Source organism: Molothrus aeneus, chromosome 1 (assembly GCF_037042795.1).
Source record: "Molothrus aeneus isolate 106 chromosome 1, BPBGC_Maene_1.0, whole genome shotgun sequence".
Lineage (NCBI taxonomy): Eukaryota > Metazoa > Chordata > Aves > Passeriformes > Icteridae > Molothrus > Molothrus aeneus.
The window spans coordinates 150,033,712-150,057,012 of NC_089646.1; positions in this window are offsets into that span (position 1 = coordinate 150,033,712).

Genomic DNA, 23,301 nt, shown 5'->3' on the forward strand with positions numbered 1-23,301 from the left:
GAGTACATAAAGGGATGTGGAGAGCCACTTTTGGCAAGGGCATGTAGTGAGAGGGCAGGGGACAATGGCCTTGAGATGAAGGAGGGCAGGTTCAGATTGGATATTTGGAAGAAATTCTTTACTGTGAGGGTGGTGAGGCCCTGGCACAGGTTGCCCAGAGAAGCTGTGGCTGCCCCATCCCTGGAAGTGTTCAAGGCCAGGCTGGATGGGGCTCTGAGCATCTGATCTAGTAGAAGGTGTCCTTGCCAATGGCAGGAAGTTGGAATGAGATGATCCTGGAATTCTGGGCATAGTTCCTTAGTTGGAAATTTCTGCCACAAATTAATTGTTTGTGCTGGACCAAGAGCACTGCCATCACCTCTCATCTCTGGGCTTTCCTGAGGAATGTTTCCAGAGTTGTTCTGTTGTGATGTGCCTGACAGAAAATGGTCTAAAGTGAGTAATTTCTTTTACAGCAGGTCAGTTCTAGACCCTCTTATTGATATTGAAAGAATATGTTTTTATTATTATTTATTATTATTTTATTGCTATTATTATGTACATGCCCCACCCCTGGAAGTGTTCGAGACCAGGTTGGAAGAGGCTTGGGGCAACCTGGTCTAGTGGAAGGTGTCCCTGTCCATGGTAGGGGTTTGGAACTGGGTGATCTTCATGGTCCCTTCCAACCTAATCCATTCCTTGATTAAATGATTTAATGATTTTTTTGTGATTATTTAAACATAATCTACTCAGATAAGCGTATAGCTGGACCACTGATATTTAACCATTTCAATATATCTGTCTTTTTTAGCAGGGCAGTTTAGCAACTTTTAGCAGCTCAGCGTTTCACAAGAAACAGAGGAATATTGAAGCCGTCTCCTTGTTCCATGGAAATGTTAATAAACAGAGCTCTCATCTTACAGCAGTTCATTGAAACTATTTTTGAAAGCTCTTTTAGGGAGGGCTTACACCTTTCCCTGGGTGAGCTCCTCCAGTGTCTGGCTGCTTGGATAAACAGCTTGCAAACATCTTTCAAAAATTTCTGTTCTCTTTTCCGCAGGCTCATTCCAGACAAGAGACATCAGGGCTTGATTTAACCCGAGGCAATCACCAATGTAAAGCATAAGGCTGACAATTAGTGTTGAAGAAGCAACAGATGGGGGGGACTCTGCTGCTGCCTGACCTTACTCCACACTCAGAGGACACCTGTCACCTGTGACAGTCCTGATCTTCCAGCAGTGCTGAGTTTCTTGCCTCTGCTAAGTGGTCTCTATTTACTCTTCTGTTCAGAGCAGTGGTTAGCTGGAAAATGTCCAATTTTGTGAGTAACAGCTGTTACTGTAGAAGTGACAGGCTCCATTAATCTAAAACAATCTCCAACCTGAGCTGCACAGCCAAGCAAAGGAACCTATCCCAGGGAAACTCTGCTGCTGCAGATATGTGATGCATTAAGGCTCTGAGAAAGGCAGAGAGCATTTGCAGTCTGTCAGGAAAACAGAACAGCTTATGGGAAAAAAACCTGCAGCACCAGCAGCATCCAGACAGGCCTTTTTGCACCATATTTTTCTGTTGGGTTCCCACTCGTCCTTAAGAGAAATAAAAAATTAGACAGTGGGCTTGTGATATAATTTTGATGTTACCCTTTCTTCTATGGCTTTCATTGTTTCACTATTTTAGATTGTTAAAATGGTCATCCCAGAGGCCCCCTGAGGAAGTGGAGTTAGCAAGGCAAAGTGAGCTTACCCTGCATTGGTTGCAGAGGTGATCACTCACAGGAACTTTTTTTGACATATAGCAAGTGAGAAGAATTGTGTCAATGTAAACTTCCTAAATTTTTTTGTCAGTGAGTGACCTACAGCTTGTGGAGCTGCAGTAACTCAGACCTGTGTCTCATTTCTCTTTTTTCCTGGTAGTGTTGCATTCACTCATGACTGAGCTGTTGTAGAATCATAGAATGGTTTGAGATGGAAGGGACATTAAAGCTCATCTAGTGACAGCCTCCTGTTGTGGTCAGAGACAGCTTCCACTAAAGTAGGTTGCTCACTTTGTATTTCTGTAGTTCCTCTTTCCCATGGGCTTCATTAAGCTTTAAAAAAAAAAGGAATGAAAATAACCTCACCTTACTCTTAATTAGAGCTTTTTTTTCCCCTTTTCAGGTTTCCAGGGACAAAAAACAAATCTGTTTTCATGTAACACATTTGCCTTCATTTGCAGAGTGCCATGGATGAAAGTCACAGGGACTGGTGTTTGTTTTTGCAATAAAGGTTCAGGGGAGTCTGAGAGCTGTGAGCCTGCAGAGAGGTAATAGACACAAGAGAGCTTGAAAAACAGCAGCTCTTGCTTAAATTCAGCAGTTTCAAAGACCAGGCAAAGGCTGTGATGCAGAAAGCTTTGCAGATAGACAGAGGAGAGCCTGAAATACTCATCTGAGCCGAGCCACATGCAGACAAGGAGACAAGAAAAGGGACCAGCTGTGGTAATATGTAGAGAAAACCTGTCCTGATGCCCATCTGAGATTTTATGAGGTTTGGATGGGGAGATGCCTGACATGATTCTAGGACACCAGCTAGGTTGTTTTTTTTTTTTTTTTTCCACTCAGTCCTGGCTTCTTGCAGAGGAAATCACTGAGTATAATGTCTTGCACCTCTCCCAAGGTGTTGTCCAGAGGCAAATTCCAGAGGGTTCTCCCCTGCTTATGTTTGCTGAGATCCCATATCTCTCCAGGTTCCTACAGGTGTTTCAGCTCTCACAAATTCAGCGATTTTTGTAATCCTGAAGGTATGTAAACTGACCCTGAAAGGTTATTTCAATTGACTTCCAGCTCTCTGGAAATATGAGAGGCAGAGGTTTTGCTCAGGCCAGCCCTTGACTTTCCTAAAGAGTTTCCACACTTCTCTGTGTTACAGCTCTGTCCAAAGAAGGACTATGGGCTCTTCTGCTGTCAGGACCTCCTGTACTCTTTCCTCACTTGTTCACCTCCTTCTGATGCCCCAACAGTGCCTGGAATAAAATGGTTAATCCATGTGCTTGTGTTTGCACATGCACAAAGATCAGAAGCCCCTCCAACTCAAATTAATGATTTCAGATCTATTTGTTTACACATGGATTCATTTAAAGAAAATAACAGCCTGGACAAAAGGCAAGCACTCAGAAAAAATAACCCTTCCACTCCTCTGGTTCCTGTCTCTACTGTCCCACCAGCATTGCCCTCAATAACCCTTTACTGTTGTACATGAATTTGGTCATTTTATGGCTTCCTTATCCTTTATGATGTTTTCTTCTACTTGCTGTGGTACAGCACAATCCCTCATTCTCTGCTTCTCAGGGGATCCATTAGTGTTTCATGCCCCTCTGGATCACAAACTGCTAGTCACAGAGAAGACGTCTTCACTTTCCTACCTTAACTCCCAAAAAATTGCAGGTAGTGATGGTGGTAAAAAGGCAGGGCTTGAAGACAAAAATAAATAAAAGCAGCTCATCTAATCAATTGGCGGCACTTACAACAAAATTCAGAAAATGTACAGCACACCAAAAGGCAGGCACTTTAAATCCCTAAATTTTGTTGAAAGGTTGCAAAAGTGTCTGAGAAGTGTAAAAGTGTTTTTTGGTTTGTGGATAGCCTCTCAAGTCGCTGCAATTTCCTGATGCTATAATAATAAAAGCCAGAAAGACTGCTCAGCCCAGCTTTTCAGATCAAATTGATTGACAGGACGACTAATCCCATGGAAACCACAGAATCTGCCCCATTTTCTCCTCCTAAGACCCTCATGCATGACTGAATCTCATTTACCTCTGCGCAATTTAGTGTAATTACCTCTCTCTACTTTAAGTAGAACTTTTTTTCCTGGCAAAGGTGTTTTGAAAGTTGAAATTGAATGTCTCTGGCAACTGCACAGTTTTAGTCTCAGTACTGAAGAAAAATATGAATTTCATTCTTCTGATTCCTCCACTGTTTCAACCTCCTTCTCTGCACATTTCCATGTGCAGTAGAAAAGGGATGTAATTCCTATCTGCTACTGATTTTCACTCTCTGAATTCAGCTCCTCCTCAGACAGGCATTTTGTTCAAATCAATATCAGATCTTATGGAAAATAATCAAGACTGTCTCTGTCAGCTGTACTGATTAAGGACAGGAAAGAGAAATTTGGGGTCGGGCAAGCAGAGATGTTGATTCTTTAGTAAATGCAGGATAAGACGTTTCCAATGACAAGAGTAATTGAAATGTGCAGTAGAACAGAATCATGCACAATGAGATGTCTCTGATTTTTCCTGTCATCTTGGGAAGCAGCATATTCCTATGGCTGTTTTGGTTTGTGAGGCAGACACTGTCAAAAATCTATATTTTCCCTAATCTCTGTGTGTTGAATGATATATAAATAATTATGAAACAGCTCCATAACAGCTTCCCATTTTATCCCCAAGCTCTGCAAGGCAAGCCTCAGGAGAGCATGGTGACACCAGCATGGTGACAGCAGGAAAGATGGGTCATGTTTTGACTCTATTCTACTTAATATTTTGTAATTTTGGGAAAACTCCAGATTCTCCTGAAGTCCTGATTGCCACCAGGTTCTAAGGCACGTCACAGGCCCAGGGACAGAGACTTCACAGATATTTTCTTTGTGAAGAAAGTGGACCATAGAATCATTTAGGCTGTAAAACACCTAAAACCATCAAGTTCCTCTAAAACCATCAAGTTCAGCTGTTAACCCAGCACTGCCAGGCCCACCATTTAGCCATGGTCCCAAATGCCTCATCTACACCCACCTTTTGTACACTTCCAAGGATGACTTTCCACTCTGGGTATGTTCTTTCCCAGCTGAATTTCTTTTTTCCTGAGCAGAAATGGCCACTGCCACAGAGGCTGGGCCAGTCCTCAGATGGGCAAAGGTTTGGAGACCAGGCTCTGAAAGCAACCTGGGGATTTGATGATGAGTGAGCAGAGCTCCCAGTTGAGATGCCTCCAGCAAACCCTGCTGGGCAGCAGCTTGTGCCCTCCACATTTCAGAGCTTTTTTTGTCCCTGCTTCTCATTCCCAAGCTTTTCCTGCTGTACTGAAGCACTCCTGGAAATTATGAATGCTAATGCAAAGCTGCCTGGCAAGAGAGGAGCTCTCGAGCCTTGTGTGAGGAATTTGCCTCACTGCAGCACCAGGGATTCTCAGGAGAGGGTCAGGACTCTGTTTGGTGAGGATCTGGAGGAATAAAAAATAGCAGAGCTTTCAGTCTTGGGAATAAGGAACATGCAACAGCATCTGAAACCAGTGACAGAGAGAAGGTGGGAGAGTAAAGGAGGAAAACTGCCCACTAGGGACAGATAAAGCCACTTGTGCTGCTTAGCCTCAGCCAAATCCTTGTGAAGGTCTACCAAGGCTTCATAAGCATGAAAATTATACACAAACATTATTTCATAAAAAGGAAGAGATAATATTAGCAATAGCAATATTAATGAATAGTTGCTTAAGATGGTTTGATTTCCAAATAGACCATGTTAAAGGTGAAGTGGGATGTTTACAGGCCACCCTGATAAGAACAAGGAGCTTGAGCACAGTATTATTTTTTAATTTAGGACCTGATTTAACACTTGAAAGTCACTGCACACCTGGTTTTGCGTGTAAATGTCTCAGATCAGGATCTAACTCAGTAAACATGGACAACCAGGTGACCCCTTCTTAATTATGGGGTAGTTTCAGGGGCAGGGAGGAGAAAGAGAAAGGAGAAAGAGATGCTGCTTGATGAATAGCAGTACAGGACACATAAATTAAAACAATTTATAATATTTAACATTTTTAAAGTTTATTACTCTCTGTCTCGTTGTTGTTGAGGTAATTCCCTGGGACAAGAGTTCCTCCATGTGCAGAAAATAACACAAAGAACATGATCCACTTAGTTTTAAAAAAAATTGAAACCTGGTGTTTATCCCTGAACTCTTACATGAAGAGCAGAGCAAAAATCTCATTTTACAGCCTGCATGCAACTCATTTCCATATAGGGAGGTGCCTTTGTGACATCTAACTCAGAAGTTTGTGGGTACAGAGAAGAAATTTTGGATGACCCAAGGGTTAAGGTACAGCCACCTGTCCAGGCTATGGGAGCAGCAGTCACCCAGCGCAGAACAGCTTGAGGATCTGGGCCATGGAAACAGAAAATGAAGCCACAGAAAATACATTCTGCTGGTTCCTGCAGGTCTGACATAGAGAAACCCCTTGCTCTGCTCAAAATCAGGCGTGCAAAATTCCCGTTGCGCAGCTTCAGCTTTTGCAATTATCACAGAAGACCTGAGGAGGGGGAGAATGCTGTAAATAATGCTGGGCTAGAAAAGATTTCTGGTCAAGCCATTTCCTGAAGAGGGTACTGACTTCAGTTCAAACCATGCCAGTCTAACCTTTTCTTAAATATCTCTGCTGATGGAAATTTTGCAGTTTCCCCATTTAAAGGATTTCTGTAGGCTTTTGCTTTCTTTTCCTAATTTCTTTGTAAAATTAAATTCTTTAAGAATTTTCCGTGTTTCTCTTAAACAATCCATTTTTTAAAACGTTTTTTTAGTTTTTCTGGTTTGTCTGTATTGTTGCTTCTGCAGAAAGACCAGATTCCAGTTGTGGCTATAAGTAGCTGATGTAGTTATGTGATGTGATTTCTTTAAGAAATTTGTATGTTTGTCTGAAAATAGAAACAGTCAAAAAGACCTTTTTGTAAAGTTTTTTTCAATTAAGACTTTTATCAGGTCATTACATGAAAATTCATCTTCTAATCAGAGATTGTCATATTCCTTTAGCTTAATACTGCGAAGTAACTCCTGGGGGACTTTTAGGCATTAGACAGTTAATAGTCTGTAAAACTTCTGTTCCAAAATCTGGGGAGCCTTGTGTTGCTAAGGAATGGTAGAAAATGTGTTGCACTTCTTTATTAGTGAAATCTCAGATACCTGGTAGGGAACGGAGCAGATTAGCAGAGTACTGGGACACTCCATCAGCATTTAAATCACACAGCAAGAAATGCTGATATTTCTTTCTAATATCAAATAATCTTTCCTTCATGCTTGATTTCTCTCTAGAGCACAACAAAAGGACAGCCTTTAACAGCTCAGGAGCCCCATCACAAAGTCCTTATGGGATGTTTGTATGGATTCTGACTTTGGTGAATATCCTGTGGTGGGAATTTGTAAGGAGAGCATTGCTCAGGTGTTTTTGGCTTAATGTTTTGACTCAGCCTTATCCTGGTTTCTCTCCCAGTGTCTGCAATGACTCATGGTGCCATTATGGTTGCTTGGGTTACACTTCTTGAATAGATGAATAAAACACTGAATAATCATAAAACCACAGAGCAATTTGTACTAGAAAGGACTTAAAGATGACCCAGTTCCAACCCCCTGTCATGGGCAGGGACACCTTCCACTAGACCAGGTTGCTCCAAGCCCTTCCAGCTTGGCTTTGAACACTTCCAGGGATGGCATCCACAGGTATTTGCTGTGCCAAAAAAGCATTTGCAAGGCAGAGCTGTGGGAAGGGTTTGTAAGAAAGGACCTACAAAGTCATTTTGTGAGGGAATTCACATCCAGCTTAGTGCTCTGGACAAGTTTAAATGGGATTTATTGCTCAGCCAGGGAGCTGTTTGTGAGGTTTGGGTCTGTACATCCAACTCCTGAACTGTGATCTGACTTTTGCAAGCCAACAGTTTCTCCAGGGCTTCGTGGCTGACAAATACATCCTGTGATTGCTGTCCCTGAGGACAGATCCAGGGCCAGGGTTAATGGAAACCAGTTCAGTTTAATTTTTTTCAGCAAACTTTCTGAGCTAGCAGCTCCCTATCCTCCGTCTAGAAAATACAAACTGAGTGATGGACTTGCTGTGGGTTGATAATTTTAAAAGCAGTGTTGATCTCTCTAGAGGTGTGTGGGAGTTCTCTTAGACCTCTGTTTTACCAGACTCCAATTTCCAGTGCCCTTGTATCTTTATTTAACCCAGCAGCAGCACTGACAGAGGCCTAGGGGATGCAGCTGCTGAGGCTTTCTGTGAAATATCCACGAGTGTGTCTCACATTTTCTGTTTTGAAAATGTCTCACTTCTGATAATCTGTTCAAAGTCAAGTTCAGGCATTGACACTGATGTGGAATTAGTTTGTCAGACATTTACATCACCCTACTTTAACATGCTTTCCTTTAAACCTGTGGATGTCTGGAGTAATTTTATGAAGTAAAAGCACAATGTTCTGAGTGCAAAGACCACTTGAGCAATGTAAAAAGTGATTTTTCAACCATTTGATCTTTTGATGCAAAAACTTGGAGTGTTGATAAACTCCAAGTAAAGTCCAGGTTAAGTTATTGCCAATACCAGTTTCTGAAGAGTGACCTGAGGATGGTTCCAGTTGTGATGTTTTGCAGCCATGAAAACCTCTGAGGTGTTGCCCAGAGAAGCTGTGGCTGCCCCATGCCTGGGAGTGTCCAAACCCAGGCTGGATGGGGCTTGGAGCAACCTGGGATAGTGGAGGATGTCCCTGCCCTGGAATGAGATGAGCTTTGAGATCCATTCCAGCCCAAACCATTCTGTGATTCTGTGATTTTCACAAACCCAGCAAATCCACCCTGTCACAGCTTCCACTGCCTGTGGGTTCTTGGATGTTTGACCCTGCACCTCTTTTCCTTCTAAACAAAATTTTCTGTGACATTGACAGGGCTGAAAATCCAGAGGTGGCATTAATGTCACCTCCCTTAGGTGGTGCCTTGCTCAGTGTTGGGAACACCAGGCTCACCTTGCAGGCACTGCAAAGGAACAGACATTATCCATCTGACTGATTCCTAACATCTGAGTTATAGCCCAAGATGAACTGTTCATTTTTTCATTGACTCTAAAAGCACATTCATTTCTAGTTCAGGTGCAGACCTTGAGACCTTTTGATGAGATGAACCCAAATCACACAAGGTTTTGACTGAAGAATGTAATTTTATTTAGAAATGTTGTAAATCAATAATTTTTAGTCTGTGGTGCTCTCTCTGAGGTGTCATTTTTAAAAAAAATAAAATTTTCCTCTCTTCCACTTTTGGTTTGTCCTTTTTTCTTTGGCTCTTGTTCCTCCTTTCAAATTTTTTTCTCAGCTATGACTGTATTACATCCCTCTAAAAGTAGTTTCCTTACTTTTTCTGCACTTTCTATTCAAAGCATAAGAAAGTTCAGGAAAAGTTAAGCATATAATTGCTTTCACATACTAATATTTCATAAGACGTCCAAGGAAGAATTTTAAAAATTTTTCAACAAAAGCTGATCTTACATTTTCAGCAAAATGCTAACTTTTAATGAACTAAAGAGTGATGAACTCTAATTATAACAATGAACTCTAATTATACCATTTCATATTTTCATCAATACTCAGACTGACTGCAAATGTTGGCACAATGAGGTCTCTTTTACTGACATATCCAGAAATAGTTTTATCTATAAAATTCCAATGACATTGACTAAAGAACAAGTTGTTCAATTCTTGGAAGAGCTTTTTACTTAAATGTTAGTCTTTTCTTTGATTGTAGAAAGGACAGATAGTTAAATGAATGAAAAAAAATAACAAGAGACAATGGAGAGACCTGGAGAATAAATGGTATTCATGGCTTGGAGTTAATCCAAACCTTCTATTGTGCTGTGATGGTCTCAGTTGCAATTACCCTGATCTGATGAAAGAAGCTAAAAGAAAGATGGAGAGGGGCTTTCACAAGAGCATGGAGTGACAGAACAAGGGAGAACAGCTCAGCTTCAAACTGAAGGAAAGTAGCTTTAGATCAGATATTTAAAAAAAAAAATCTTCTCTGTGAGGGTGGTGAGGCACTGGCACAGGTTTCCCAGAGAAACTGTGGATGCCCCACTCCCAGAAGTGCTAAATGTCAAGTGGGATGGGGCTCTGAACAACCTGGTTTAGTAGAAAGTGTCCCTGCTCCTGGTAGGGGGATTGGAATGAGATGATCTTCAAGGTCCTTTTCCAATCCAAACCTTTCTGTGATTCTATAATTTGTGAAAGTGTTAATATACAAGTTGTGAACAATTCAGGAAACCTGGAAAAACCCCCTTGAGTGCCATTTCAGGCACCATGGGGTGATAACAAGGGGGAGGATGGTGTGAAGTTGTGGGGTTCATGCTGGGACTTCACCAGGGCCATCGTGTGCAGTTCTGACTTCTGCAGAGATGCTGTTGGAATTTAATAAGGCAGAACACAAGCGATTAAGGGACTTGGATTTCTCTGATGTCAGAGAGTAGCAGCTAATTGGATGTTCAGTCATTGACTGGGTGTGCATGTTTTCTTTGTGAATGTGAATTCCTCCTGGGCATAAATCCCTAGATGGAGAAAAATTACTGGAGGTACCTGGTTGTTTATGCTTAAACTGTAGAAAAATTGAAATTGGGCCTGTCCTCTTTAATTTTGTTTTCTGTGCAGCACCTGGTATAGGGGGAATCACTGCTAAGGTGCTGTTATTACTGTTAATGAAACAGCATGTAAAATTTATCATTTTCTCTCTAAAACCTGCAGAAATATTTTAATTTAAATAGTGCACAGAGAAGCTTTTTTTGCATCCTTTTAATTAAAAAATAGCTGAACTCCTAAAGGTGTCTGAGTATAAACCTGAAAAGAAATTTGAGCTTAGTGAGCACCACCAAAATTTCTGCTTGGTAAATATGCAAATCCCAAAGTGCTGCAGCACTCTATTAGAACATGATCTATTCACTGAAAACTTATTGCTGGTTACTATGCTCATGCTAACTTTTTAATGGTGAGTCTGCACATTTTGGGGGGAATATTTGAAATGGGGGAGGATGAGAGGAGTGTGCAATCAGCCACCTTATCTTTAACTTCCCATCCAATTTCCATTTTGGAAGTCTTTAATGGAGAAGCAAAGCATGTTTAATTGATTGCCATTAAAATCTTCAAAGGAACAAGCAAGATGAAAGTTGTTTCTAATTACTGCGTTATGATGTAAGCTTAACGATACGACACTTCTCCAAATTGATTTTATTAGAATTTAAGATGAGGAATTAATTGAGTTGCTATATTGATCCATTTTATTTTTCCCCCATTTAACATGTCCAGTGGAAAAAAAAAAAGCTATTGAGCTGTAGAATAGTAATGAGGACTTAAGAAGGAAAGTCGAATTGAAGATGGATTGGCCAATAAGAATAACTTATAAAAACCATAGTGTGATGGCAGAATATAGTGGCAAAGAACAATTAATCTCTAGGTTAATTAGAGTAAATTAAGGTTAATTCTTTTGTCATTTAACTGCTATTTTTTGTCTTACTTTGTCCTACCTGTTTGTACTAGAATAACTGCTTTCCTGGTAAAGCAATATTCTGAAAACCTCTGTCCAGTTCTGCTAAATTTGCCTTTGGAGATCTCTTTGGAATTACCCCCAAAACCTAAATACCACTTCTATGCAAATGCTTGCTCTTTGCTAAAGTTCCTCTTAAGGGTATTTAAGATTGTTTTATTGGTTTCATTCTCCTAGAACATGATTCCTGATCTTTTCCTTGTGTGTCAGTATGAGACAGGTGCTGCTAGGAAATTTAGGTGCTTAGAAATATGAGCCATTAAATAATTTTTGGCTGATAGCTGTTTTTTATGTTGTCCTGGGATAACTATCCCTAACTTCACAGAGTCATGGAAAGGATGATACAGGGATGGATCAACTCCCTCAAGCAAGTCTGGTGAAAGCAGACTGAAAGAACTGTGTCCTGTTGGGCTTCAAGTATCTGCATGGATAGACTGCAAACAGAACATTTCCTCTCATTTCTTTCTGAACTACAAATTTCAAAACTAACTGAAAACCATTCTGAAGGCAAAATGCTTTCCCAGGAGTTTGTTGCTGCAACTGAGATTTGAGGAGTGCTGTTTTGGCTTTGGTGCTCGTGTTGGGTAAATTAACTCTGAGATTTCAGAGTTCACACTGCTGCTTTCTCTGTCTTTCATATTGATTATGCTAACTGGAATATTCTGTGTATACAGAGAGATTGCAGTGTAATTAAATACATGATTTATAATTCCATTTTAAGCTCTGGTACAGTTTAGGAGAAGCTGTTTCTATTTGAGCCTGCAAGCTGTAAATTCTTGGCTGACTTCTGCTAATACTTAAAGCTGCAACACAGCTTAGAAAGAAATGAGAATGGACACACTTGGAGGTGTTAATTATAACCATGCTTGGGTTTCCTTGGAATTATATCTCTTCATCAAACATTGATATCTTTCCTTGAAGACAAAAATCCCCACATTATTGATGTTCTCATTCCCTCATGTGAAGAGGGAAGAAAAATTGTAATGGAATAGTAACTTAAGCAACACCACCACCACCACCAATAATAATTAAAAAAAAAAAATTATCTGGAAATAATATTTTTCTCTTCCATTGGAAAGACTCTGGCTAAGGAGAATGATGCCACCTTTCCAGCCAAGGCGGGGGTCTTGGAGACAATTTGTCTCTTTTGCCACTTTAAATAATTAACACTGTGTTGATTCCATAAGTTTTAGCTTTCATATTTTCCAGATTCTGTACTGCATTAGTGTATAACTCTGAACTTCATATAAAGTGCTAGCAAGTTCTCCTCACAGCTTAGTCAGACAAAACAATCCTTTTCCAGGCCCAGAACCAAGGACATCATTGCAGCTTCAGGCCCAAAAAGTGCAAACAACAGAGAATTGAGGGGAGCAAACTGGGAGGATGAGACTTCATAACCTGAAGCTGTAATTGGACAATTGACTCAATATTTAAATGGCCAAAACTTATAAGAGTCTGGAAACCTGTGACCCAGGGTCCATCTTGGGTGGAGCCATGGCCAGGCTCTTGCACTGCCCAAGGTGTGTCCTTTGAAGGGCTTTTTAATAAATCCCTGCTTTATTCCTTTAACACTGCCTGGCCTCTGTTCTAGGCAGCCTGTCCAGGATCAGTGCAGACCCAGTTTATTTGCAGCCATATAACAGAATCTTATCAAAGCTCTGTTGATGCAGCTCCTTTGTTAAAACCAGGAATAGCCTCTTATTCCAAATAATCAGGTCATGGCCTCTCACCGATTTACTAATAAATGACTTTTTTTTTTTTAAATTAATTGGCAAAGTGATTGCAAAAATAGAGTGTTGTATTCAGGAGCAACTTTAATGAGCTTCTAGAGGATCAAAGACTCTTGGAAGTTCAGAAATTGCCCATTTCTGAAGTTCAAACTCAAATGAAGCTACTTGTATTTGGAATATTGCACTACAGAAGAAAGGAGTGTGTGTTCAATAACACCCTAGCAAGGGAAATAAATTGAGCAGCAAATATCTCAGAAAAAAAATATATTTTTAAATTCAGTTTTCAGTTCAAACACCAGGTATAAAGCCAAATAATTGTGTTAAGTTTGAAGTGAAATGTTGATTACAGAAATCCACAATGAAGAAATAGATCTGAAATGCAGCCAGAAAAAAGTCATTAAACAAGGAGTGATGGCTTGGTAGGGTAAGTAAGTAAGCTTTAAAAACTTTTCCCAGTGGTAAATCTTAAAATCCTTTTTGTTTAGATGTTGCAGAAATATGGCCTGAGCTCCCAAATGGGCAGGTACCTGCTTCACCAGAGGCACAGAACAGCTGCTGAATGAACACAAGTATTACTTGATTGCTTAAAATTAAGAGTAAAATTAAGAGCTATGAGTCTTTATAAACATGAAGTGTAGCTCTGTCTCATTCACTCACCCTCTGGCTGAGGAAGGAAATCTGATGGAGCACAAGAGGGGGTGATTAATGCCTCTAATCTGCACTGCCAGTGAGAAAGGCTCCAGAAAAAAGCTTGGAGGGTTGGCAGAAAACTTCAAGTGCCTTGATTGTATTTTGTTCCTAAGCTGCTGGTAGTGACACCACGAAATTGTTATGAAATTTGCCATGAGTGTGCCCACACACAGACACACATTCGTGTGAGTTTCTTCCAAAAAACCTCTGGAGGCCAGGAGGAGAATTATTGCTCTTCCAAAGAGTAACTGCTTTCATGGCTTGCATAGTCAAAAGGTGGAAATAAACCAGTATTTTATGAGTGCTAGAATAAATTGCTTCAATTTATTTCCTCCCTGAGCATTTGACCAAAGAATGGTGCTAAGTGAGAGCTAATGAATTCACCAGGGAACAAAAACAGAGTAAATACATTTTGTGAAGGATCAATTAGGGGCTACAGTCTCTATCTCTGTGCCCATTTTCCTCACTTTCCCACACATTTGTGGATTTTATCTCTCTGCAGAGCAAATAAGGTTGGATCACTGCTCCTGAAACTGGTACATGCTTGGCTAATGAGTGAAGCAGGGGAATTATGCACTGTAGTGTCTGTCACTCTTGCAAATTTTTTCCCAGATCTATTGGCATGGATCCGAGCAAGCACATGCATTAATCTATGCCCACTTCACTGAATAATTCCTGTAATTAACTGTGATGTGCCTGTCAAAATAGGGCTGGGAAAGCCATTGAATTTAATAAATGAGGCTTGAGTGGTGCTCTATACCAGGGGTAAAGTTCCCTTCACCAAACTTCAGCTTTTAAGCATCAGTTGAAATCTAAACTGTCCAGGTTCCCTCAGTAGCAGCTGGGGAAGGGATAGGAGAGCCTCCAGAGAGGGCTGGTGCTGAGTTAACAGTTGGATTTGATGATCTCAGAGGTCTTTTCAACCTTAATGATTCTATGATTCCACAAAATGGCTTCTTACATTATCTAAAATCTTCTCTCCCTCCTTGCTCGTTCCAGTCTATGTTTGGTCCTTGACATCAATGTCTTCTCTGCCACAGGAAAAAGTGCCCAAGTAATTCCTAAATATTTTTGATGACCTCTTTCTGTCAACACTTCTCTGGAGAGAACAGGAAGCATTGGGAATTCAGCACAAGAACAGCATGATTACAATTCTGCTTTTTCTTCAGGGTGCTTAATATCAGTATTGTCTTGTATGCATACATATTTAAATGCTACATGCTTCTTTTTAGCAATAGACTGCTGGTGGTTTGAAGTGCCCATAAAACTGCTGGAAAGTGGCAGTGCCAATTAATCTGTTGACAGATTTGTTGTTTAAATATTAATGGGACGTTAAGCAAATGTTGGCTGCTGCACTGAGATCCCTCAGAGTGCCTTCCTCCAAAGAGCTGAGCATTTCCACACACTGAAAATGTCCTGGACAATGCAGGATGGGAAGGTTAGCATAAATTTTCTGGTTTTGTTCCCCCACAGCTCCTAAGCACACCGTAAATACCCTCTACCCCTGCAAAAAAAAAAAAAAAAGAAGTTTTATAAAAGTCTTAAACCTCTTATAGCAATAAACAATTGAGTTGTGAGTTAGTAGAGGGTGTAGCAGGGGAGGGTTTAGTTCCTGACTGCTTCGCCTTGGCAGTGGAATGAGAAGTGAAAGTGGGGGACTGAATTTATCTGTCTGCTCAGTTGGTGATGTGAGAAACCTTGGAAAAGCCTTTGGAGAAGAAGGAAATTTTGGAGCAGGATAAAGATGAGCTTGTGCTGTATCACCCATGAGTGCTGTGCCAGGGTGAATTTGGCTTCCTTGGGGCTCCTGGGTGCAGAGAGTTAGAAACAGGAGTTTGGTGGAAAGCAAGTCTGGCTCAGTCCTGTCCATGAAAAAAACCATGGGGGACAAAATAAGGACGTTGATTTCTTTGCTTTGATTTCCCTGGCCAAATGCAGGGACCTTAAAGAAGCCCTGGAGCACCCAGAGACTGACTTGGATGAGAGACCAAGTGAACCTGGACATCAGGTTGAGGCAGCAGCAACATGACAGTAAAGATGCCTCCTGCTCTGCAATTTCAGACTGCTACTTTTCCCATTTTGTTTTTCCATCAAGCTCATTCGTGGTTCTGAACAGTTTCTTGTTGTCATTTCATCCTTTTACCTCTTTTATTCCAATGAGTTTCATATCTCTGAAGCCATCTATCACATTTCAATTCAGTCTTGCAGTGCTGCTGGAAGACTCCCAATTTACTTTCTATTATTTTAACACATTGCATAATAGTATGAACATAATTTGTTGACTGTTTCAAACTGCACATTTTTTTATTTCATGATGGTTAGGATAAAGACTGAAAATTTCAAAGTATCCTTACTGTAACATTTTTCCTAGCAACAAGAATAATAAAAATTTATTGATTTTGCTATAGGTTCAGTCCTAAATATTGGTCATTCATTTGGGTTGCACATTGCAGTTTTTTCATTACAGCTTTAACAAAATAAGGAAGAAAAAAAAGACACATTTTTTTAAATACTAATTGAAAATAATTACTCAGGAAAACCAGGTTGATAGCAAGGGGTCTGCTCTGGATTTTGATTTTTTTCAGAGTTTCTAAGGGTTTTTTACAGTACAGCCATGGCTGGAAGAGAAGAGGTGACTACAGCTTGAAATGAAGTCTCAGATCTCTCAAATCACAGCCAGATGAGAGCATTCAGGTCTCCTGAGTTCCTCTTGCTTCCACTGTACAGACATTCCTCTTCATCTGAAAATTCCATTTGTTTTGCTTTCTTTCAAAATAAATCCTGAGATCTGTTTTTTGACTTGAGATTAAATGAAAAGGGAGTAGGTAGCTAGTGAGAAAAGGCTCACTCACACAAGAAAATGTATAGGTGTCTGTGGAATAAAAGCTAATTTACCTCAAAAAAAAAAAATTCCATAATAAGATATTGATTACAGTTTTTTATTATGAGGGTGCTGGTGAGTCAGGGACAGCTTCAGTAAATAATACCAAAGATCAAAAATTTTCAGGCTTTGCTTTCACAGAAAAGGGTGATAATTACACTCTGAGGCAGTTTAAACAGATTAATAACTTCTCCTAGAGAAATATAAACCATGGGGATGATGTGTTCTTTTCTAGGTGGACAAGATTTGGATATTAAAAAAAATTAGATGACGTAAAATCTCATGCTATTTCCTTTTTTAAAATTTTTTCCTTTATATGCTTACCCATATTTTTCATTTTATTAGTTTCATTTGTTTTTTGCTGTGCTCTGATTTTCTGTTGCACAGAGAAGTGTTACAACAGTGGCAGTTTTGACAAACCCACTGTGGGGTCTTTTGTTGTCAAGCTGTGGATTCCAGATGCCTCTGGCTATCCCTCATGTCTCTGATCACTTTGTCTCATGTCCTTTCAGTTTGCAGTTTGTAAACCTAAAGAAATGCAAGGTAAAATCAAACCCCATATTTTCTCTGCTAATATAAATATGGCCAGCATGGTTCCATGAAGACTGTGCTTGGTTGACTGTAAATTAATATTTTAATATTTCAGGCTCTTCACACAGCTCTCTCTCATGCCCTTTCAGATGTTTTTGAGGATGTCTTGTGGCCTCCAGGTGCTTCTGCAGAAGGTTTGGCACCACCAGGATGTTTTCTGCCCCAGCTCTCAGTGCTGGGCAGGCATGTCTGTGGTATTTTTCAGGTCCACAGGATGAAGGAGGAATTGAGAATCTGACTCCATGTTCTTAGAAGGCTAATTTATTATTTTATGATATGACATTATAATAAAGAATACTATACTAAAACTATACTAAAGAACAGAGAAAGGATGCAGACAGAAGGCTTAATAAGAATGACAATGAAAACTTGTGACTCGCCACAGTCCTGACACAGCTGGATAGTGATTGGTCATTAAGTCAAAACAATTCACATGAAACCAATCAAACAACCACCTGTTGGATAAACACTCTCCAGACCACATTCCAAAGCAGCAAATCAGGGAAAAGCAATCAGATAATTATTGTTTTAATTTCTCTCTGAGGCTTCTCAGTTTCCCAGGAGAAGAAATCCTGGCGAAGGGATTTTTCCAGAAAATATGACAGTGACACTTGTCCCTTACCAAAGGATTTCAAATGGCACAAAGGGTTGGAGTGCAATGGTGAGAGTGAAAACACAGGCAGTGTTCACAGGAGATCATTCAGGATTCATTCAGGATGCTTCAACCTCATTAACACAGTGCAGAGGTAATTTCCAGGCCTCTACAGCCCTGGGTTCACCAGGTAAGCCTGTGGTACCTGCCTGGTGAATGCAGCACATTAACAGGAGAGGAATTAATAAAGATTCCTAAAGGAAGGTGCTGTGTTCAAAGGGTGCTGAGGACCCTGCACTGCTGGTGTTGGCACACAACTGTCTGCTGCTGCCTGAACACCAGTACCTTGCATTTCTATTCACCTGAGTAATGAATATGCAAATGAGAAGCCTGTTACGAGCTGGTTTGGTGACCTTGGAAAGAAGGAGAAGCAAACAATGGGAGGAAAGAAGCAGCAATGGCTGCATAGACAAAAAAGAAAAAAAAAAAAAAAATCCCTGTAGCTCTCACCAGTGGTGTGGAGAGGGACTCATCCTTCTCAAATCCTTACCCAGTCATCCCATCAGGGTGGAGACAATTCTTCACAGAAACATAGAATGGTTTGGGTTGGAAGGGACTTCAAAGATCATTGAGTTCCAACCCCTGCCACGGGAGGGACACTTTCCACTGTCCTGGGTTGCTTCAAGCCCCATCCAGCCTGGCCTTGAACACTTCCAGGGATGGGGCAGCCACAGCTTCTCTGGACAACCTGTGCCAGGGCCTCACCACCCTCACAGTGAATATTTTTTTTCTAATAAGCAATCTAAATCTATTTTCTTCCAGTTTAAAGCCATTCCCTGTTGTCCTGTCACTACATGCTCCTGTAAATAGTCTTTGTTTTCTTCTGAAAAGAAGTTCTGGATCTCAGTCTAAACCTGCTCTTGGATTTGAGAGGCTCGTTGTTCATGTTCTGAGCTGAAAAGGTTCCCTGAAAAGGTTCCCATTCCTACATCCTTGGGCCATGGCTGGTAAGTGCAGAACCTGCAAAATATGTTAACATGCACTGGAGTTCTTGTTATAACCTCACTAAACTGTTTTTTGTACATTTAACAAAGTTGATTTTCAATTCAGTTATATCTTTCCTTATTCCACTGGTACAGAATTCTCACTATTTCAAGGGAGAACTTGGCCAGCAAATTTTGTGGCTTCTGTGGAAAAAGTGTCTTGTATTACATTTTAATAGCTTCTTCCAAAAAGAATTCCTTAATAGTCAGGGGGTTCCTGCCAGAAAGGAAAAAAAATATCTTTATTACTTTGGTGCTTTTAATTTTTTAAAATTATTTTTCCAAGGCATTTCTCTTGAGCAAGACCTTCTTTCACCAGGCATATTTTACTTCCTTCTTCTTCTGCAGAGACACTAAAAGCAGCCACATGAGTGTTATAGCGAAGTACAGTTTTGAAATTTTTTTTTCTCAGCATGGAATTCCCCTATTGTTTCTTTCCATATGTGTTTTTGATGTTTTTTAGTGCCAAGAGCAGTTAACAAATATGAGGCAAGGGTAATGGATTGCATCTCTTGTGAACAGGGATTTGTGGTCTGGGTTTTGACTTTTGCCAGCTCAATGGACCCCAACATGATTTTCACAGTCACTCCTGACAGTGGTACCCCATGGCTGGAAACCATCACCACTGGGACAAAACAGGCTCTTTAAACCTGAAAGTTTTATATTAATGAGAATTTGAACCTATAATAGGTCAAACCACTGAAACAGGTGACTCTCTCTCCAGGGCAAACACCTGAAAAAGAAGAGTTTGATACTACTTGTAGCTAATCATCAAACCATGGCAAATACAGATGGTCATTTCTCTGCAGGAAAACAGAACAGACGGTGCAAACTGACTTTTCGAGCCAAAGCCACAGATAAATGTCAAGCAGGAAGCAGCTGGGTTAAGAGCAGAACTTAGTTAATGTTAGGTCCTGAGAGCATGAAGAGAAAGCCATGCTTTTCAGACTGACTCTATCATGCAGCAACAGAAACATCTTAACCAGGTACATCTGCAAAGTTTTGCCTTTATAGGATTCGCAGAGTGGGTTCCTTGTGCTGGGCTGGTGGAAGGAGGGTTTGCTGTCTGTGCCTGGCCCAGGGGGATCTGCAGGGCTGCTCATTATTTTCCATTTTAGGATCTAAGACTGGACCGGCAGAATTTTTGGAGGGATACAACTTAACTCCTAATGCCAGGACTTGAGGAAAGGTAGGTGTCATGAGCTGGATAAAAATGAATAACCTGATTTCCAAGCTGGAAGAACAGTAAAATCTGTGTTAAACAGCAGCATCTGATGGTTTTTTTCCTGGCTTTTCCTGGTTTGGAGACTTTCTGATGGCTTTTTAAAACCCATCAGCTGTCCTAGAAATGGAATAAATGCAGCAGCTCAGACACTGGGTGAAGGGCTGGACTCTCATCCTTGCCACCACTTTTACCTTTCAGGGTGACAGAGAAGCTGCATCATCTCCAAGAGTCTGATGTAATTCAAACATGGGAGAAATTATCTAAATCTTCCTTTTGACTGACATGAAACCAGCTCCACAGATGTCAAGGTCCCCCATTCCATTCTTCTGATCTCTGAACTGACCAGACATTTTTGCCCACAGGAAGGGCAAACACCTCATCCATGTTTATAAAAATCCAGTGTGGGGGCGTAAAGAAGGTGTAGTCAGACTCTTCTCAGTGGTGTCCAGTGACCATGGTGAGAAGAAATAGGGACGAAGAGAAATACAGGAAATTCCTATAAATACAAGGAAAAATGTTATTCATTGGGAAGGTGAGGCAAACACTGACTCTTGTTACCCTGGTCAAAGCCAGCTGGTCTGCACCACTGTTGGCTAAAGCACAGTGACATTTTTTGCATTTTTTCTGCTTTCATCCTCCTGCGGCCTGGAGATTCTCAGCTTCATCACCAGAAATGCTGGAGCCCACTTTAAAAACAACCTCATTTAATGCTTGATATGGTGCTCAGGGAGCCCTGGAAGCATGGGATTGTTTATTTACAAATGTGCTTTTATTGCAAAAGTTGAGTTTACTGAGCACTGAACAGTAACAAGGACAGCATAAAGATGGTGATCACCCTAATATTATACATTAACTCATCGGGATGAATGTTAATTTGACAAATACTGGACAATTTAATGGGCATTATACTGTTGTGATTGGAAATTATTATCTGGATTTTTCAGCTGAGTGAAACCTCTGGACATGATGAAAGATGCTTGGCAATAAATATACCATCCCTGAATAAATCAACTGCTGTGCTGCTGAGAGTGATCCTGGATGGGTAGAAGATGAACCAGGTGGTTTGTCCAGTTTTGGGATCCCAGAGTTCTGTGCCTGCATTTGCTTTCTCAGATTTAGCAGTCCTAGATATAATGCTGTAACGTGCTGGAAGTGCTCCCAAAAACATGTAGCTGTATTGCTTAGGGACATGGTTTAGTGGTGGGCTTGGCAGTGCTGGGTAAATGGTTGGATTCAATCTTAGGGGTCTTTTCCAGCCTTTTCTGTGATTCTGTGCCATCTGTTTAGGTTAATTTGTTTTTATTTGCCCATCTCTGAAGGAAGCTCTGTCAGTTCAGCAATATCCAAATGTCTCATGGCACTTTTCCTTTCTCCTTTTTGCAAGTTTGATGGAAGACACAGCAGTGCAAAGGCTGAAAGATCCTGACCACTCTGCTCTATATACACCAATGACAACTTCACATGGTCAGAAGGCACAACTGAAGTTTCCTAATTTGATTTCCCATAGCAAAGAAACTAGGAGTTTTCCTGGAGTTCATGATAATTGGAACAATACCTTGAAATTTAAGGAAACCCCTTCCCCCTGCTCAGTAATGGAGAATCTACTGTGACTTTAATAAGTTTTGGTGCTTCACTACCCTTGCAATTAAAGCCTTAACTTCATTTCCCTCTGCACTTGCCAACATTAACATCTGCTTTATTTGTTAGACACTTTTCCAACATAGAGGAAACCAAATGATAATTTGGGTGCCTGGTACAAGCATTTTTAAACTTGTACTCAGTGTTTTGCTAAACTGAAAGCACCTGTTATACAATGTATTTTCCCTTCATAGAAATTTATAATCTCATTATGGCTCCTTTAACTTTCTTTTGGCTGAACTAAAGAGATTGAACTCTTTCTATTTTTCATGCAAAAGGTTCATTTTGTGCCATTATATCATATTTTGAACTTTGTATGATTTGCAATGCTCCTTCTTGCACTAGGGGCTATTGGAGCTAAACGAAAGGGAAATAATCTTAACACACCAACCTAATCTATTCTGATTTGCACAATCAAGGTCCTTGTTAGCCTTTACAGCTACAGCATGGAGAAATATACTGCAGAGCATTGCAAGTTAGACTAAGCATTGCTTATTCCACTGGAAATTAATGACTTCAGTGGCACCACATGTAGCATAAGAAACTGTCCTGTAAAACAGTAGCTCAACATTTATGAACTGTGGGGAAAGTCTTCAAGTCCTAGTGGAAGTCAATGCAGTGGGTCAAAATTATGCTGGCTGAAGAAATATTACCTTTGTTTTGTGTTAATATAAGGAATAATGGTATAAATAGGCTTTTATTTGGTTGATGCCCCAGCAGATGTGACAAAGGGCAGTGCAGTGGCATTTAAACAAAACAAAGTGAAATACTCAATCTTGCCCAGCCTTGACTGGTTAAAGCTGCAGTTAAGTTAATACCCTTCTCATGATAGCTCCTCCAGCAATTTGAGGAGTTTTCATCCCTCTTACATGTTTTTGGTGCCTAATTGCAGGGTTTTATTATTCTTTGACAGATGACTCCCTGTTTTGTTAAAATAATTCTCCCTTTTCCCTGCACACTGGCAATGAGAAGAACCTTTCTGCCTCTTCTGATGATCCTGTGGTTTTTTTCTTCTGGTATCCCACAAATTTCTTCATGGCTTTATACCATGGTATCAAATTTATGTCTATATTTTCACTGTCAGCTAAAATAAAAAACTTCACCCTATTCTAGACTCTTTTGTCTTGATTTTAACAGCTTGAGGGACAATGTGAAATATTGGCAGAGAAGCTGTTTCTGCCCCATGCCTGGAAGTGTTCAAGGCCAGGTTGGACAGGGCTTGGTGCAACCCGGGGTAGTGGAAGGTGTCCCTGCCCATGGCAGGGCTTGGAACTGGATGATCTTTAATGTCCTTCTCATTCTGTGATTCTGTGCTTCTGTATTTGTTTTTCCTGAGGGATTTGAAATGAGATTAGACGACATTTTTTCAGCTCATTAAGGTTTCACAATTTCTACTGGCAAATGCCATGAACATGGAGTGATGACGGGATCTACAACCCAAAGAGCAGAGCAAACAAGAGGCTCTAGCAGTCCTGACATGGTGGGATTGCATTTTACACAGGAGTATTGGCACAGCAGCAGCAACCAGCACAAATCCCTGCACAGCCAGGCAGGGCATGTAACAACCCCACAGCTCTCCAGGCTCATTTCTGCACATTAAACTCACCACTCTCTGTCACAAACACATGAAT